The 7,913-nt window shown below is 47.1% G+C and overlaps 1 non-coding gene across 1 annotated transcript; it reads right to left on the reverse strand.

Moving 5' to 3' along the window:
• Positions 1-961: 961 nt before the first annotated feature.
• On the reverse strand, positions 962-1,034 carry Trnat-ugu. The gene has a single exon. It is a non-coding gene; the product is annotated as a tRNA-Thr (tRNA).
• Positions 1,035-7,913: the final 6,879 nt, after the last annotated feature.

The raw sequence follows: 7,913 nt of genomic DNA on the forward strand, positions 1-7,913 counted from the left end.
TCTATGTGCCTGTGGTTCTGTCAGTGTGATCATGTGGTGTATCTGACCCCAGGAATGTGTCAATAAAGGTTCCCCTTCCTGGGACAATGAATTCACGGTGTTCTTATTTCAATTTCCAGGAGTGTAGTAACGAACATTCACACAGGAGCATGTCAATGCTGATTCCGGACGCAGAATAGGCATTTGTATCAAAAGACGACGTGGTGCCATTCCGCTGTCCAGTACTGTCGTCGGGAGCACCGGAGTCGACTCGTATCTTTCTGGTGTTGTGTGAAGGGAACAGTCCACGATGCTCCACACGTCATCTTATGTTCGTGTGGTTACTTCTCTTCCTACAAATAAGCCCTTTTCCCACTCAAAGTACGTGACGTAGTTGTACGATCCTGCATGACCGATCGAACAGTATGTCTCTCGGGCGCTAGACACGTGGGGCGCAGATCCTTCAAGGTGTCTATTATCGCCCTCGTGAACGCATTGATCCCATATTTACATAGAATTCGTGGGATTTCGACCAATTAGAGCTGCAATATTGTGCAGCCATAAACTACTGTGTCGGTAGGCCACGATCCCGCTGCTGCCGAGTACCGACATGTGCTCCTGGTCTTATCTGATTTTCAAACGAGACATAACATGATCTTCTTACGAACAACATTGAAATGCTATTTCTGAGTGAGAAAAAGCTGTCTAATCTTTCCTTGTACACGGATTGCAGACAGCATTAGTCCTACTTCCTTTGTGTCGTTGCACTGAGGCGCTTATCGTTTGCATCAGCAAGTGCGTAGTAAACTTCATGCCTTCTTCATGATGTTGCGGTTTGAGTGAGCAACAGTGTACTTTTATGAAGATGGTATCTGTTCTTTCGGTGATGTTACAGCTAGCGAATAATAAAATTACAATGAAATCCAGACGATTAGCTGCTTACAGGCGTTGATAAATATCAACGGGGACAGTTGAAAAGGTGTGCCCCGACCGGGACTCGAACCCGGACCTCCTGCTTACATAGCAGACGCTCTATCCGACTGAACTATCGAGGACACAGAGGATAGAGCGACTGCAGGGACTTACCTCTGGCACGCTCCCCGTGAGACCCAGACTTCCAACTTACTGTCCACACACTACATTTGTAGTGCCCCTCCACTATACTCATTATTCGCGGCAGTCAATCTACCGACTCCCATAAGAGTTTGAGCAATATGAGTGTATCCGCACTGAAGAAGATCACTGGCTGGTAAGTCTTATCTACACTCATGTTCATAAATTAAGGATAATTGTAGAATGTGGTGCCACACAACGTGGCACTACACAAAACTGGCGCTAATAGCATAGGCACATAGGGAACACACACGACACAGATCGGTAAGTCCACGGTATTGATGATAAGTTGAGAAAACCGTCCCGAAACACATGTGCTACAAAACGCCACTGTTTCCTGCGCATGTTCCCTTGACATCAGTACGGGATATGATCACTATGCACACGTACACAGGCCTCACAACGGGTTGGCATACTCTTGATCAGGTGGTCCAGCAGCTGTTGGGGTATAGCCTCCCATTCTTGCACCAGTGTCTGTCGGAGCTCCTCAAGTATCGTAGGGGTTTGGACACATTCAGCGATACTTCGACCGGGAGCATCCCAGAAGTGCTCGATGGGGTATAGGTCTGGAGAACAGGCAGGCCACTCCGTTCGCCTGATATCTTCTGTTACAAGGTACTCCTCCACGATGGCAGCTCGGTGAGGACGTAGGTTATCATCCACAAGGAGGAAGGTGGGACCTACTACACCCTTGAAAAAGCGGACATACAGGTGCAAAATGACGTCCCGATACATCTGACCTGTTACAGTTCCTCTGTCAAAGACATGCAGGGGTGTACAATCATCAATCATAATCGCACCCCACACCATCAAACCATGACCTCCATACAGGTCCCTTTCAAAGACATTAAAGGGTTGGTATCTGGTTTCTGATTCGCGCCAGATGAAAACCCGGCGAGAATCACTGTTCAGATTGTACCTGGACTCGTCTGTGAACATAACCTGGGACCACTGTTCCAATGACCATGTCCTGTGTTCTTGACACCAGGCTTTACGGGCTCTCCTGTGACCAGGGGTCAGTGGAATGCACCTTGCAGGTCTGTGGGCGAATAAACTATGTCTATTCAGTCGTGTGTAGACTGTGTGTCTGGAGACGACTGTTCCAGTGGCTGTGGTAAGGCCCCAAACAAGGCTACTTGCAGTTCTCCTGTGGGCACTGATTGTGAAATACCAGTCTTCTAGTGCTGTTTTACACTGTGGAAGTCCCACACTGTAGCGCCTGGACACATTCACTGTCTGCTGGAATCGTTGCCATAATCTTGAGATCACACTTTGTGGCACACGGAGGGCCCGTGCTACGACCTGCTGTGTTTGACCAGCCTCCAGTCGCCCTAGTATTCTACCGCTCATAACTTCATCAATATGTGTTCTTTGAGCTATTTTCAACACACAGTCACCAGTAGCAAGTCTGAGAACGCCTGCACACTTACTCGCTTCATCGTACTCTGACATGCACCAACACACCTCTGCGTATGTGAACTGCTGCCGACGCCACCGTGCGACGACCGCAGGTCAAATGCACCGTATGGTCATACCCCGAGGTGATTTAAACCCACAAACCGTGATTTAAACCCACAAACCGCCCACCAGAGCGTTGTTTCACTAGGTATCAGCATTATCCTTAATTTATGAGCATGAGTGTATATGAAAAAAAATGGTTCAAATGCCTCTGAGCACTATGGGACTTAACTTCTGTGGTCATCAGTCCCCTAGAACTTAGAACTACTTAAACCTAACTAACCTAAGGATATCACACACATCCATGCCCGAGGCAGGATTCGAACCTGCGACCGTAGCAGTCGCGCGGTTCCGGACTGAGCGCCTTAACCGCGAGACCACCGCGGCCCGCGAGTGTATATGAAGATGGTATGTGTTCTTTCGGACATGTCCTCTGACGAACGGTCAGTATTTGACAGGTGGCTTGTTCCCTCGCATGCTTAACACATCCATGGAACATTCAACACTCGGTACTCAATTATATACAGTTGCAAGAAGACCACATGGTAGCTCAGACAGAGCCTGGGACCTGTTTTTTGCAGCACGTGATGAATGCCAAGACACTGGCTGTAAATGGCTTCTAACAGATACGAAAAACATAATGAGGAACTCTTAACATTTTAGTAAGCATTCTTTCAATGGAGGAGGAATAGCGATCAGTATAAAATATTAAAAATTCAGTTCAACAGTCTCGATCGCAACAGATGTTTATTTCGGTGGGTAGCCGATTTCGGTCTAAAATTTAGATCATAATCGGGGTTGGTTGCGGTGGACGGAGCAAGATCCGTAAGAACACGAGCGTCAGCTGCTTAGCGACCGACAGTGTTTTACTGAATTTTTAATAAAGAAGAACGTTTACTAGTTTGGTGACCTCTGAACTTCACTGCCTTCCATATACGTCACAAATTATTCCTGGTCGAGTGTTTTCTCCCTACTTTAAGAAAACCCATTACAAGGGGCCTGTTAGTCTGTCGTCGACATGTCTGCACGGACGAAACAAAACACGTGGTCATTCCTGCGGTCAAAGACCTGCTCCCTCGTCGCCCTGAGGACGAGTTAGGCGGCGTTCCCAGAAGTCGGCAGCCTAGGTGGCGGCGTGGCAATGCCCCGGAAGTTTACAGCTGCAGGAATAGCAGGCAGCAATTACGGGCCGCGTGCCGCACCACCCGCGCTGCCGAGTGCGAGTAGCGTGGGCCGGCCAGCCGCCTTCCTGCGTACCGCACCCCAGCGGCCGGCACCACGAGGCCCCGGGCGTCCCACTCTGCGGACCGGCTGGCCAGTGGAAGCCGCAGGCCAGCATCTCAAGGGATACTCTACAGCCCACTGGGGATTCACCGTGGAAACAAGATTACAGCGGATGTCACGCGCCTGATGAGTTTGGGAATTTATGATTACTCAAATGGTTCAAATGGCTCTGAACACTGTGGGACTTAACTTCTGAGGTCATCAGTCCCCTAGAACTTAGAACTACTTAAACTTAACCAACCTAAGGACATCACACACATCCATGCCCGAGGAAGGATTCGAACCTGCGACCGTAGCGGTCGCGCGGTTCCAGACTGTAGCACCTAGAACCGCTCGGCCACATCGGCCGGCCTATGATTACGCAAGACATCTGCTATCTTCCTGTCTGAGTGGCAGTTATTACCTCACCAAGTCGGCAGTCCGGAGAGCTATTATACGAATCACGTCTGTCAACATCCGTCCATCAGTAATTAGTGATACCATACTGAAGAGCCAAAGAAACTGGTACACCTGTCTAAGCCGGCCGAGCGGTTCTAGGCGCTTCAGTCTGGAACCGCGCGACCGCTACGGTCGCAGGTTCGAATCCTGCCTCGGGCATGGATGTGCGTGATGTCCTTAGGTTAGTTAACTTTAAGTAGTTGTAAGTTCTAGCGGACTGATGACCTCAGATGTTAAGTCCCATAGTGCTCAGAGCCATTTGAACCATTTGCACACCTGCCTAATATCGTGTAGGGACCTCGCGAGCGCGCAAATGTGGCGTAACACGACGTGGCATGGACGCGACTAATGTATGAAGTAGTCCTGCAAGGAACTGACACCATAAATCCTGCAGGACTGTCCATAAATTCGTAAGAGTACGGGGGAGTGGAGGTCTGAACAGCACGTTTCAAGGCGTCCGAGATATGCTCAATAATGTTCATGTGTGGGGAGTTAGGCGGCCATCAGAATTATTTATACTCAGAAGAGTGTTCCTGGAGCCGCTCTGTAGCAATTCTGGACCCGTAGGGTGTCGCATGGTCCTGCTGGAATTGTCCAAGTCCGTCGGAACGCACAATGGACATCAATGGATGTAGGTTCAAAAATGGTTCAAATAGCTCTAAGCACTATGGGACTTAACATCTGAGATCATCAGTGCCCTAGACTTAGAACTACTTAAACCTAACTAACCTAAGGACATCACGCACATCCGTGCCCGGGACAGGTTTCGAACCTGCGACCGTAGCAGCAGCGCGGTTCCAGACTGAAGCGCCTAGAACCGCACGGCCACAGCGGCCGGCATGGATGCAGGTGATCATAAAGGATGCTTATGTTCGCGTCACCAATCAGCGTCGTATCTAGATGTATCAGGGGTCCCATACCACTCCAAATGCACACGCGCCACAGCATTAGAGCCCCCGCCAGATTGAATAATTTCCTACTGACATGCAGGGTCCATGGATTCATGAGGTTGTTTCCATACCCGTATACGTCCATCCGCTCGATACAATTTCAGATGAGACTCGTTCGACCAGGCAACATGTTTCCAGTCATCAACAGTCCAATGTCGGTGTTGCGGTGTTGACGGGTCCAGGCAAGGCGTAAAGCTTTGTGTCGTGCTGTCATCAAGGGTACATGACTGGGCCTTCGGCTCCGAAAGCCCATATCGATTATGTTTCGTTAAACGGTTCGCAGGCTGACACTTGTTGATGCCCCAGAATTGAAATCTTGGGCAGTTTGCGGAAGGGTTGCACTTCTGTCACGTTGAACTATTTTCTTCAGTCATTGTTGGTCACGTTCTTGCAGTATCTTTTTCCGGCTGCAGCGATGTCGGGGATTTGGTGTTTTTACCTTATTCCTGGTATTCACGGTACACTCGTGAAATGGCCGTACGGTAAAATTCCCACTCCGTCGCTGCCTTGGAGATTCTGTGTCCCATCGCTCGTGCGCCAACTATAACACCACGTTCAAACTCACTTAAATCTTGATAACCTGCCATTTTATTAACACTAACCGGTCTAACAAGTGCGCCATACACTTGTTGTCTTATACAGCGTTGCCGAACGCAGCGCCGTATTCTGCCTGTTTACATATTTCTGTATTTGAATATGAACACATGTACCAGTTTCTTTGGCGCTTCAGTGTATATTGGCGATGTTTTGCAGAAGCTTGAAATTTAGCACTGACAGTGTGACACGCTTTTAATAGCCTCCACAACAGAACACTGTCCCGATATCTGGCAGATAATGCAAAAAGATTCTGGTCGTACATAAAGCGCACCAGCGAGACGCAGTCAATACTTTCACTGCCCGATACTGACAATGATGTTACCGATAACATTGTCACTAAAGCGAAGTTACTACACACGGTTTCCCGAAGTTCATTCACCAAAGAAGACGATGTAAATATTACAGAATTTGAATGAAGAACAGCTGCCATCATGAGTGATTTAGTAGCGCGTACCCTCAATGTGCCGAAGCAACTTAAATCAATAAAGGCAAGTTTTCTGGTTAGGTTCCTTTCGGAGTACTCTGATGTAATAGGCCCATTTTAGTAGTCATTTAGTCTACAACCGTACGCTCGGCGAAAGACTAGTACTTGAGGACTGGAAAGTTGCACATGTCACAGAAAGATTTAAGTGTTCAGTTTCCTCCCACGTGCTATTTGTGACTGGAACGGTAGAGAAATATTCTTTGGTGTGATGGGCACTCTGCCAAGTACATATGTGTGAATTACCGAGTAGTCATGTAGATGTGGATCTACGGATAAACTACACGTTTTAGTTTATTTCTGACTAGTTTTGCTCATTAGACGCTAGATTCTTCAGGTATTTATGAGCCTGTGGTAAAAAGAAGTTTAAAGGTCCACTCACTGTCGTGAGTAAACTTACTTCACTTCGGGTCGCTCACTTCGAGTGCCTTTTCACAGCTAGCTGCCTACATCCGCCAGCAAACACGCCAGTGAAAGCCTACGATTGTAGGCTCCTGTAGTGTCGTCACTTCCGCTGCGCGAAGTATTGTTCCCGTAGAAAATTTTTCCGGTCGCATCAGTTTTACCTACTTCAAGAAAAACATAACTCTCATCGTAATTAAAATTGGGAACAGATTTTAACACTGTTAGAAACATTATAGTGATCGATTTTACACGTGAATTTTGTAATTTTTACGCGATTTCAGTGGGAGAGAAGGGACTTTAAATCTTCGAACATGTTACGGATTAAATATTGTCCAAACTAAAAGGAAAAAAAGAAAGCCATTTCCGAAGCTTATACAAAGTAGACGCAACATTATACGAAAATTAGGAAAGATCCGTCGCCAAACGAAGTTTTTTGGTAATCAACGAAAAAGTATTTCAGTGACTTGAATAGTTTTTAAGATATTACGTAATGTGATTGAAGTCGTTCCCTGAACGAGAATATTTCATTTGTTTGAAAAGAAATTATCGTAACCCCGGTTCTAATTATAGTTCAGATTTCTTCCGTGGTTTTTGTTGTAAGTAGCGATTATAAGGGATTTTCTACCGCCGCGTAAAACGCAGCGTTGTAGCGGCCGCCCATAGAGTATGCTTGGACTCGTCGCGACAATGTCGCTGTTCTGGACCCTTAACGTCAGACGCTAAGTAATTTAAACCACGCAGTAAGTAGTTGGGAAGGAGACAAAGGGAATGCCTACTTGAGTAGGAAATCAGGCTAATTTAGTGAAGAAGTTGTGTACATATTTAACTCGGCTGATCACCGCTATTTCTAATTTCCCGTGCGTGTGGCTCTGTCAATGAATACGTCCATGTTGATAGACGCGGGCACAAGCTGGGAGTTACCATGCAGCATAATAGAGCAAGACATTAACATCTTATTTATCGACAAGTGAAAGAATATTTCTAACTGACGAAAAGCTTTCATAAGTTCCATGAGATTTTTCTAAGTCACACTAATGAGCAACGGAAATCGAAACATCTGCATAATAGCGCTCCGTTTCATACTGATGACGGCGGCAATGCGCCGTAGTATACATCAAGAAAAACTGAAAGCGTTGCGAATGACATCCCGAGACACGACCACCCTACAACTTTTTACAAGCCCATGAGTTTGGTTGGATCTGAGCAAC

This window comes from Schistocerca piceifrons, chromosome 1 (assembly GCF_021461385.2).
Source record: "Schistocerca piceifrons isolate TAMUIC-IGC-003096 chromosome 1, iqSchPice1.1, whole genome shotgun sequence".
NCBI classification, from domain to species: domain Eukaryota; kingdom Metazoa; phylum Arthropoda; class Insecta; order Orthoptera; family Acrididae; genus Schistocerca; species Schistocerca piceifrons.